Source organism: Oryctolagus cuniculus, chromosome X, assembly GCF_964237555.1.
Source record: "Oryctolagus cuniculus chromosome X, mOryCun1.1, whole genome shotgun sequence".
Taxonomy (NCBI): domain Eukaryota; kingdom Metazoa; phylum Chordata; class Mammalia; order Lagomorpha; family Leporidae; genus Oryctolagus; species Oryctolagus cuniculus.
Genome location: NC_091453.1, coordinates 13,725,356 through 13,737,404, shown reverse-complemented (window position 1 = coordinate 13,737,404; position 12,049 = coordinate 13,725,356). Strand labels below are relative to the sequence as shown.

General features: G+C 39.5%; 1 pseudogene; it reads right to left on the bottom strand.

Moving 5' to 3' along the window:
- Positions 1-11,161, bottom strand: part of LOC100350780 (fas apoptotic inhibitory molecule 1 pseudogene) — a 68,605-nt pseudogene extending 57,444 nt beyond the window's left edge.
- Between the last annotated feature and the right edge of the window lie 888 nt (positions 11,162-12,049).

Sequence of the window (12,049 nt, the reverse complement as noted above, 5' to 3'; positions counted from 1 at the left end):
GTTTATATAAACAGCAAATTTCATACATACAGTATTTTTTTAAGATTTATTTATTTATTTGAAAGTCAGAGTTACACAGAGAGAGGAGAGGAAGAGAGAGGGTTTTAGAGGTCTTCCATCCACTGGTTCACTCCCTAGTTGGCCACAACGGCTGAGCTGCGCTGATCCAAAGCCAGGGGCCAGGAGCTTCTTTCAGTCTCCCACGTGGGTGCAGGGGCTCAAGGACTTGAGCCATCTTCTGCTGCTTTCCCAGGTCATAGTAGAGAGCTGGATAGGAAGTGGCGTAGCCGGGATTCGAAACTGGAGCCCAGATGGGATGCCGACACTGCAGGCGGCAGCTTTACCTGCTATGCCACAGCACCAGCCCCTCATATATATAGTTTTAAAAACATAATGATACTTCCCACCCTACCTTTCCTCCCTCCCTTGGTCCCAACCTCCTTCTTCCTTCCTTTTTTATTTTTCTTTTAATTTTATATCACTCATAGACCTTAATTTTCTTGTTGCATTTCTAGTAGTGGTTTGATATTTTGAGATGGATTTTCTTATCACAAATTTCAGGATTTACTATTGTGCATCTGTTGCTATAAATATTCTTTTTTTTCTAAAAGTACTCATCGAGTACTCACATTAACCTTTTTTTTTTTTACATTTTTACATGTTATTTGAAAGAGTTACACAGAGAAAGAGAGGCAGAGAGAGAGGTCGGTCCTCCATCTGCTGGTTCACTCCTCAGTGGCTGGAGCTGTGCCAATTTGAAACCAGGATCCAGGAACATCTTCTGGGTCTCCTATGCGGGTGCAGGGTTCAAGGACATGGGCCATCTTCCACTGCTTTCACAAGCCATAACAGAGAACTAGATTGGAAGAGGAGCAGCCGGGACTTGAACCAGCACCCACATGGGATGCCAGCAGTGCAGGTGATGGCTTTACCCACTACGCCACAGCACCGGCACCTAGATATTCTTTTAAACACATATTTCCAATTTTGTAGCAGCTTCATTGAAACATAACTGATGCTACGTAAATTTTGCAGTTTTATCTTGAGCAGTATGAGTTTTAACATAGATATGTGGCCTTGTGGAAACTTCACTAGAAGCAACATGATGTACATATCTGTCTCCCCACTCTAGTTTCCTTGTACAACTTTGTATTTCACCCTCCTGTTTCTACCTAGAATTTCCTCTTTTTGAGTAGTGTGTACATAATTGTATGCATTTTCATGTGGACCTATATTTTTATTCTCTTGGATGAGCTTGAATGCATGATACAGCTAGATAACATGATAAGAGTACCTTTAGGTTCCATCAAAATACAGCAAAGAGTTTTTTTAAAAATATTATTTTGGAAGGCAATTACAGAGTGAGGGAGAGAAAGAGAGAGCAAAAGAGAAAGCGTCCGTCTGCTGTTTCACTCCACAGAAGGCTTCAATGGTGGGATCTGGGCCAAGCTGGGAACTCCATCTGGGTCTCTCACGTGGGTGGCAGGGGCCCAAGTACTCTTAGGCACATCAGTAGGGAACTGGATCCGAAGCAGAGCTTCCAAGAATGGCAGCCTAACCTGCTGTGCCACAATGCCAGCCCCAGTACATCAAGGGGTTTTGTAAGGTGATTGTAAAGTTTTACATCCTGTCAGCAGTCTCAGTTGCTCTATATCCTTGCCAGCATTTGTAATTCTTCATTGTAGGTTTCAAATAGATGTGTGGTAGTATCTCACTGATATCTGTTGTGTAAGTACAATCTAGTCATAGTCCTCTTTTTCTTTAGGGGTGCCCAGTCCATGGAAAAAGTAGATACCATGGGGAGGAACAGTTTGGGGATCACCCCTTGGTGGTAGTCTAGTTTCACTACGGGGCTTCCGCTGGTATGGATGAGGATAGTGTTTGTCTGGTATAGAGCAATTATGGACTACAAGTTTTCTGTCTTTTATGTCAGTGCCCTTCTTCATTCCTAGTTTAGAGATAGTGTGGGGAGCAACCCGGACTAGACTAAGTTACTGGAATTAAGACTTATTCTATGCATCTGCTCTCCCACAATATGGTGCTGAGAAGGGGGGGGAAACAGCTTCTACACAGCTGCCTCCAGTTCAACCAATAAATTGTAGGACCTGCTCCTGATTGGAGGAGAGCAGCGTACTCGGCGTGTGGGTAGCAGAGTTGGGATTGGTGGAAGAGGACTATAAAGGAGGAGAGAGACAACATGCACCAGGAACATCTAAGGGGAAACACCTGTGCAGCCCCTGAGAGAGCCGGCCGGCGGTGTGCCGCTCCCCTGCGGAAGTGGGGAAAGTGGCCAGGGGGAACCGCCCTTCCACGGAGGTGGAAGGGACGGCAGCCAACCTGGGAAGAACCAGCAGCAAACCCGGGGAGGGCCGAGCAGACGAAAGAACAGCGCAGGGTCCTATGTCGTTCCTCCACGAAGAGGGGGAGCGACATAATGGTGCCGTGACTCGGATATGAAGCCTAGGCAGGGTTTAGTGCCGTTCCTCCACGAAGAGGGGGAGCGACATAATGGTGCCGTGACTCGGATAGGAAACTTAGGAGGGAAGAAGCGGGAGGAAGTGGGAAAATACCGGAGAGAGAGACTAGCAAAGAGCCTAGGGAAAAGCTGACGGAAAAGGTGCCGGAAGAAGCTATTGAAAGCCTAGGCATAGACTCGGATATGGACTGTGGGAAAGAAGTTAGGATTTAAAGTGAAAGCAAGAAGAAACTTAGACTCAGATACGGACTGCAGGTTGAAAGTGAAAGTGAAACCTATAAGAAACTTAGACTTGGATACGGACTGTGGGGAGAGGCCAGGAGAAATGAGGGAGGAATATTGTTGGAAGAAAACTTAGGGAAACATACTGGGTAGAGAAAAATGTTAGGGAGGATGAAGCCGCGAGTGCAGGCCGAGGCGGAGACGTAAGCCAGCTTGGAATTCTTCAAGTCAGCCCGGGGAGCAAAAGGTGAAAATCTGGAACCAGAGGCAGAGACGTGGGCCGCCAGGTTGGAATTCGCCAGGTTAGTCCGGGGAACTTGGACTGAATGCCAGTGGCGGAAACGTGAGCTACGCTGTGTGATTCGCGGAAGCCGCCGCGTGCAGAGAGAGCATGGGGCGTGAATAGATAGGGAACGCGGGGCTGGCGCGAAGGCCGTGGTGCGGGCGCGAAGGGCGTGGAGACCGCGGAGTGTGCGCGCGAAGCCGAGCCGCACAGAGCCAGGAGCCTGCCGCAGGGCGGGTGCCGGGAAGCCGCGCAGATGAGAGAAGCGCGGGCTGAATCGGCTCAGAGCCGGGAAGCCGCCGAGAAGCAGCCTCGGGGCGGGCGCCGGGAAGCCCCAGGGATAGGAGAAACAGAAGTTTAGAAGTAAAATGAGAGAAATAGGAATGCTGGTAGATAGAAGTAAAATGGGAGAAATAGGAATGCCCGGAGATAGAGAAATAGAGAAAAATAAGGCCTCCCCTCAACATGGCAATGAGAGAGCTTGGATTCGGTCTGCCTGATTAGGGAGGTGGTGAGCACCTGCGGGCAGCTAGCAGCTTATGCACCGCAGGTCACCGAAGACAGGCACGAATTAACATCAATAAGTCTCCCCACAATATGGCAATGAGAGGGCTTGGATTCGGTTTGCCTGATTGCTAGGGCTTGTAAGCACCTGCCGGCAGTTCTAGCAGAGCAGAGCATGCGCTGCAGGGCACCGAACACAGGCATGCATCAGCGCCTAAAAACCTCCTCACAACATGGCTAAGAGAGGACCCGGATTCGGTTTGCCTGATTGATAGGACTTGTAAGCACCTGTGGGCAACTCTAGCAAGCAGAGCAGAGTGTGTGCCGCGGGGCACCAAAGACAGGCGCGTATCAACACCAAAAATAAAAAGAAAGGGGGATCTGTGGGGAGCAACTCGGACTAGACTAAGTTACTGGAATTAAGACTTATTCTATGCATCTGCTCTCCCACAATATGGCGCTGAGAAGGGGGGGAAACAGCTTCTACACAGCTGCCTCCAGTTCAACCAATAAACTGTAGGACCTGCTCCTGATTGGAGGAGAGCAGCGTACTTGGCGTGTGGGTAGCAGAGTTGGGATTGGTGGAAGAGGACTATAAAGGAGGAGAGAGACAACATGCATCAGGAACATCCAAGGGGAACACCTGTGCAGCCCCTGAGAGAGCCGGCCGGCGGTGTGCCGCTCCCCTGCGGAAGTGGGGAAAGTGGCCAGGGGGAACCGCCCTTCCACGGAGGTGGAAGGGACGGCAGCCAACCTGGGAAGAACCAGCAGCAAACCCGGGGAGGGCCGAGCAGACAAAAGAACAGCGCAGGGTCCTGTGTCGTTCCTCCACGAAGAGGGGGAGCGACATAATGGTGCCGTGACTCGGATATGAAGCCTAGGCAGGGTCCTGTGTCGTTCCTCCACAAAGACGGGGAGCGACAGATAGCAGGTTTTTGACTTTTCTGCATCATTTTGTGTTTTCAAGTTGTTGGATTTTCCTACTCTAAGTCTTAGATAGACCTAGGAAAACATGGAAACACTAGTATGCTGTTCCCTTGATTCTGAAGTTCCTAGTCAGTCACCTTTATTCTTTCTACCTTTCAGAATCATCTTTGGTTCACATTATTTATCATGTTCAGAGATTTTAGTTTTCATTTAGGGGAAAATAGGGAAATATTCTATTTTCTTAGAAGCAGATACCTATATGTATGATACAACAAGCAACAAGAATTTTTTTGTATGTAAATACATAAATATGTGTGTATATGTGTAAAAGGTCAATGTATAATTTGGGTATAGAATTTAAATTATGAAACGATAGATCATGTAACAGATCTTATCAGTATATATCAAATAATATATAAATTATAAGTGAGAAATTAATATTTTAAATATGAGTACCTTGTTCGAGTTTATTTAAATAACAAAATACTGTGTTATGAAGCAAGTATAAAATGGTAATAGAGTTTTGAAAAAAACAAAGTTTTAACAGATATCCTTTCATAAATTATGTTGTGTAAAGTATAAATGTCATGCAGTTTTACAGCCATTCAGGTAGATGTAAAATACTTACAGACAATATCTCCAAGATATATTGCTAATTTTAAAAAATGAATTATCATTTACTGACAGATGTGTGTATGATTATGTAAATATGTCATTCATGCAAATAAATGTCCATGTTTAAATCTTTTTATATATACACTTCACTGCTAATCATATATACACTTCACTGCTAATCGTAATTACTTCTGAAAAGGAATACATATAAGCTATTTTGAAAATTTTACACTGTGTACAAAATATTTCTGTGTAAGACAAGATATACTTAAAAATCACATAATGATGGTATGTTACCAATAACTTTTGCTTTTGAAAATGCAAAATGTAATAAGAAGCTAGTTCTAGAGACAGAAAGCTTAGAAAGGAAGTAAAGGAGTAAAATAAGAATAATATAAGATATAGCAGGAAATAGTTTAACTGTGAGTCATTTATGAGCAGCTAACCTCTAATTAGTCAATGAGATCATTAACCTAGAAATCGTAATTAAAATTGTCACAGAAGTTGCTCTTTTTATTGTTCCAGTAGAATTAAATGTCAAATGGATAGTAATGCTTATTATATTCCGTTTCCTCTGTTGATATAATAAGACAAAAGATGACAACAGTAATCAGTTAAATCTCACAATTTTATTTGTAACTATGTAGGAAAGCTTAAAAATATAACCTTGTTGTGTATATTTTAGTGCTCTTTCTTATGATATCTATAAATGAATAATAACAATTGATTAGAAAAAACACTGTTTAAAGAGTATACCAAATCCTGCAATCTTACTGAATTCAGTTTAATTATAAAATATTATAGGTTATTTGTATATAATTTGGAAACATAAACATGCAAACTACGATTAATGGTAATTTAATTTCTTCCCTTCAATCTTCAAGTTTTTTTCTTGCTTTATTGCCCTGGCTATGAGCTTTCTGAGATGCTGACTAGAACTGTTGGTAGTTCGTGGCTTATTGGCTCTTTGCTGATTTCAGGGGGAGGTTTTCAATATTTACCACAATATATGATATTGGTTGAAATTCTGTTTTAATTTTTTTGGGGGGTAGGGATTCCATCTACTGGTTCAATATAGCCAGGGCTGAGCCATAGAAAAGCCAAGACCTGGAACTCAATCCCAGTCTTGCACATGGGTAGCAAGGGCCCAGGTGTTTGAACCATCATCCGCTGCCTCTCAGGATGCACATTAGCAGAGAACTGGATCAGAAGTAAAACCAGCACTTGAACCAGGCACTCTGATTTGGGATGCTGGTTTCCCATGTGATGTCTTAACATATCTAGTAAACACTGACCCTTTGAAATGGATTTTCTGATTACAAAGTTTCAGTATTTTTATATTTTGTATTTATTGCTTCAAATTTTCCTTTATATATTCATTATTATATCAAACTTTAATATCTTCATTGAATTTACATTTAAATAATTGTTTAAATAACCTTTACACTTTAAAATGAGTAATAGAGGCTTGAATACAAATGCACACACAAAATCATCAGAAGAAAATGATGTATATATTCATCCTTGAGCTCAAGTTTCCTTTTATAACTTTATTTATCTTTCCTATATAAACCAAAGCCCTTCCTTCTTTCCTATAGTGTATGCATTAAATTTTTTCTTAGATAAGCATGAAGAAATGGGGTGGCTGGATCTCCTGATAGATACACCTTTAGTTATTTAAAAGATGTTAAAATGCTTTTCAGTGTGATTATACCATTTTCCATTCTCCTAGCATTGTATGAGAATCATAGTTCTTATATATCCTTGCAAATACTAGTTATGGTCAATACAAGGATATTTCAAAAAGTTCATTGGAATGGAATTAACAGATAATGTTAATCTGTGTATATGAAGCTTTTCTTTTAAATTAGTGGAAATGCGTATTATATAAAAGCTGTGTGTATGTTTCAAATTTTTTGCACCCAAATAAACTCACCTTTTGATTTCATTCTTCCATAAATCTTTTGATGTACGCTCATAGTTTTGATTGGACCCTGCTCTTAGGTGTAGAAAGGTATCTCATTGTAATTTTAAATTGCATAGATGTAACCAAATCATAATTTTTATGGTCATGCTCAATAAGTTGGGCTATTGGGGTGACTGCACTTGAGGTGAAGTATATCCAGTGTCTCCTTTGGAACTCTGATGCTGTGGAGGAGGATGGTGTTTGGCTAGAGTAGAGAAGTTATTGTCTGTATGTTCTCTGTACTGTTTGTGTCTTTTCTAGTTTTTGTGTATTTGTGTGTTTTTGTCTCAAGACAGTGGGCTTTGTTGACCTCAAATTTTGTTGTCTATACTCTTTGGTGTTTCAGGATTCCCTGATTCTTCACCTCCAGATGTCAGATGTATGAAGCAAAACCAATGTAAAATGTTTAAAAATGAGAAAACTTCCAGCATGTTATTTGGGTCCTGAGGTTCCTAGTAGTCCACTTTTCAGTCTCATATTTGTTTTGTGTGTGACATCCACATGTTTTCTAGTCACTTTCAGGGCAAGATACAGGGATGAGTATGTCAGCTTCTTCTATGAAGTATATATCCAACAATATTTTTTTCAGGAAAATGTCTTTTAAAAAAGTGGATCTTTTTTTTTGCCAGCATTTGTTCATTTTTCAATTTCAAATTATTGTGGCTTTTGATGACACATTATTCTCTCACTTTTTAAAGATTATATTTTTATTTATTTGAAAGTTAGAGAGAGAGAGAGAGAGAGAGAGAGAGAGAGAGAGAGACTCTAACATCCATTGGTTCACTCCCCAAATGGCCACAATGGCAGGAACTAGGCTGGTCGGAAGCCAAGAGCCAAAGAGCTTTTTCTGGGTCTCCTACATGGGTGCAGGGGCCAAAGTACTTGGGTCATCCTCCGGTGTTTTCCTAGATGCATTAGCAGGGAGCTGGATACAGCCAGGACATGAACTGACCCCCATTATGGGATGCTGAAATTGCAAGCACTGGATTTACCTGCCATGCCACAGCACCTGCTCCTATTCAGTTCCTTTTTTTTTTTTTTTTTTTTTTTTTTTTTAAGGGAAAGAGTTTATTGAGGGAAACCCTATGGACTGGAGGGAAGGGGCGAAGAAGGAAAAGAGGGAGAAGGAGAATTTGTTTAACCAGCAAATTCAAATACAAGCATATGAAAATGTTTTCAGTTTCTTTCAATGTAATTGTTTTATTCATTCCATAAATGTTTCACACATGTACCAAATATGGACAAAAGACAAATTGTATTATTGAGGGTCAATTTATTAGGAAAACAAACAAGTAAATGTGGGTATTACTGTGGATAATAAGATTTTTGATATTTGGTTTTGCAGTAATTCTAATAGGAGTATTATGTAATTTTTGCATTAGGTTTTGTGGTTAATCAAGGGATTGGTATTTAATTTCTTTCTTTTTTCATGGTATACAGAGTTGGTATCATTTCCTATATATGTAACCTCATAACACTACAATTCCTTCTATTCACCCTTTCCTTTGTGTTCTTATTGTATAGTTTATATCTACAATATGATTTAACATTTTACTTTAGTCATTTGCCATTCAAAAAGTGATTTGGCCAATGACATATTATCTTGGATTCAGTTATGTGTTCGTGCCTTATTTCCTTCTCAGTTTGGAAGGATAATTTTGCTGGACACAGAATATGGGTTGAAAGTTATATACATCATCCTTCCTGAGTAAGTAATTTTTTTTTTTTTTGCTAGTATCAAGTCTTTAGCTGCCATGGGGTATAGAGCATGTAACTTTTTTTTTTTTTACTGTAAATAAAGAATTTATTTGGAGGATAATACTTGGGTTATATAATCATTCCTAAAACTTTATTTCCCATGTAATTTTTTTTTGTTTCCAGAAGGTCTATATTTAATGAATACAACTTTCTTATGTATAGCTTTTAGGAATATAGTGGTTCTTCCCCCATTCCCACCCTCCCACCCCCTCTCACGTCCCACCTCCTACTCCCTCTCCCATCCCATTCTTCATTAAGATTTTTTTTTAATTATCTTTATATACAGAAGACCAACTCTATACTAAGTTAAGATTTCAACAGTTTGCACCCAGACACACAAAGTATAAAGTACAGTTTGAAGACAAGTTTTACCATTAATTCTCATAGTACACCTCACTAAGGACAGAGGTCCAACATGGGGAGCAAGTACATAGTGATTCCTGTTGTTGATTTAACAATTAACACTCTTATTTTTGATGTCAGTGATCACCCGAGACTCTTGACATGAGCTGCTAAGGCTATGGAAGCCACAAATTCCACTGGTATTTAGACAGGGCCATAATCAAAGTGGAAGTTCTCTCCTCCAGAGAAAAGTACCTCCTTCTTTGATGGCCCCTTCTTTCCACTGAAGTCTCACTCACAGAGATCCTTCATGCAGAAGAGTTTTTGTCACTATGTCTTGGCTTTCCAGAGAGCATATATCTTTATTTTTTAAAGTTCTCAGTTGATATAGATTTGTTCACTTCACTGATATTTTTATCTTCCATATGGTAACAAATAGAGTTTATTGATAATGTATTTAAAAACATCAATCCTATGTAAATAAATGAATAACTTATTAGATTTACAGTAGTAACAAAATTGCACAAAAGCCCAAGGAATCACACATGAAAAAAACCAAAAATGCAAAAATACATATTCTTAAAATACACAAAATACATACGTAGACTATATGTAAAGTAAAATAAGTAAAATATCAAATTGATGTTATAATTGCTGATCTATTACTTATGTTGATATGAATTAAAAAATAATAAAATGATACTTTATCTATTGTAAGTTTTTAATGAGAATCCTACTTTGGACAAATTTGATATGATTAACAGAATTTGTATGAACATCATTTAAACAATAGGAAAAATATAGAATACTAGTGAAAGTAATATACACATGAGTAGCTTTCATATATAATATTTTGATATCTAAAGAATTACATCATATGTTATATGTTACATTATATGTTATACACACATGTTATACACCTATTATATGTTACATTATATCTAAAGAATCTCGTTAACAAATGGAGCCACTTAAAAGAAACTAAACTCCATTTAGACAGTGAGGTAGTTTAACTGGGTACCATAAGTAACACTGTAACAGTGAATGCTTATTTTATTCTACATGGATTAAGCATTCAAATATATTGGATTTTTTTATGTTATTCACCCCCTGCACTGTAAAATAAGAAAAAATGGACATCAGAAACTGAGCATGAATTGTGAGTTTATTTCTTAAGAGTATAGAGAATGCCTTAAATATTAATTTGCCCTTTAGGCTTTTTTTGTTCACTTCTTGATGTATATAAAAAGTTTTATAACAGCTGCTGTCCTTAGAAAAATTATTTGTTTGAAATACAATAACCCTGATGAACTAATTTATTGGTTTTAATATATTTTCTTTAGATTGCATAAACATTTTCTAGACATAAGCATGCAATGTGTGAATAATTACACTTTTGAGATTTTCTATGTGGACATCATGTCCTCTGTAGATATGGGAATTATATCTTTCACAAGTGTGTGCTTTTATTTCCTTGCCTTGCCTTCCCTGGCCATTCCTTCCAGCAATGTATAACATTAAAACTGGTAGTAATTTTCCTTATTCCTGATCTTGGGGACAAAGAGTTCTGTTTGTCGGCTGTAGATTTTTTTATAAATGCTCTTTATTAAGTTTGCTAAGCTTACATTGGTTGTTATTTTTCTTACAGTTTTCTTTTTATCGTGAATGAATGTGGAATTTTTGTAGTTAACCTTTTCTATATTGATAAGATCATGTGTTGTTTCTCCTCTAGCCTGTTAATATGTAGATTACATTTACTGGTTTTCTTTTTCTTTTTTTTTTTTTTAAATGGGAAGATGACTCTTTCACTTTGGGGAGTGGGTGGGCATCTGGTCTCAACATTTCTGAAACTGCTTTTGGGTGCCTGTGTTCTTGGTGACCTTGAGCACGTTGAAGCGCACTGTGTGCTCAGCAATCGGCACTCACCCACCACGGCAATGTCTCTGATTTGGAAGTCCCTGAAGCACAGGGATAGGTGCACGCACATGTGGCGCCTCTCGAAGCGGTTGTACTTGCGGATGTAGTGGTGGTAGTCGCGGTGGGTTATGATGGTTCTGTGCATCTTCATCTTGATCACCACGCCAGGCAGGATTCTCCCTCAGATGGAGACATTCCCTGTGAAGGGGCATTTTTTGTCCATCCATCCACTGGCTCACTCTTCCAGGTCTGGACCAGGTTGAATCTGGGAGCCAGGAACTCCACCCTCGGCTCCCACATGGCTGGTAGGGTCCTGACTATTGATCCATCTTCTGTTGCCTTTCCAGGCACATTAGTGGGGAGCTGGATCAGAAGTGGAAGCTAATACTCGAACAGGGACTCTGATATGGGATTCCGGCAATCAGTTCTTTTATTGTTTTTTGAGAATGTCTCTCAGTTTTTATTTTCTTGCTGGAAAGATATTTTATAGAATATGAATTCTCAGTCACCAGTTATTTTCCTTCAGCACTTGAAAATTTTTGTGTGACTTCCCCATGTCCTGCATTGTTTTTGATGAGAAACTTGACCTCATTTGAATGGCTTTCATACCATGGGTAAGATATCATTTCTCACTTGCTGCTTTCATTAACTTTTTATTTAGTTTGTTGTGACTTGATGTGGATTAATTTAGGTCTCTCCCTTTACTGGCTGGCTTCTTGAATTTGTAGGCTCATGGCTTTGACAAATTAGCAAGTTGTCAGGCATTATTATCTCATGGAATACTCTTTCAGTCCCACACTGTGTAGCCACTCGTTATGTGATAGCGATGACAAGAATGTTAGAACCTTCATTATTGATCCACAGGTCCCCTAGAGACCTTGTTCCTTTTTAACACTCCCACATCCCAATCTATTTTCTTTCATTGGGAGAAAAAGAGAAATTTATCTTTTTCTGACTTTAAGATATTGGTTATTTTCTATTACACCACACCAGCTTGGGAAAGGTTGAGGTACTGCCTTTAATTGTAGGCTATCAGAAA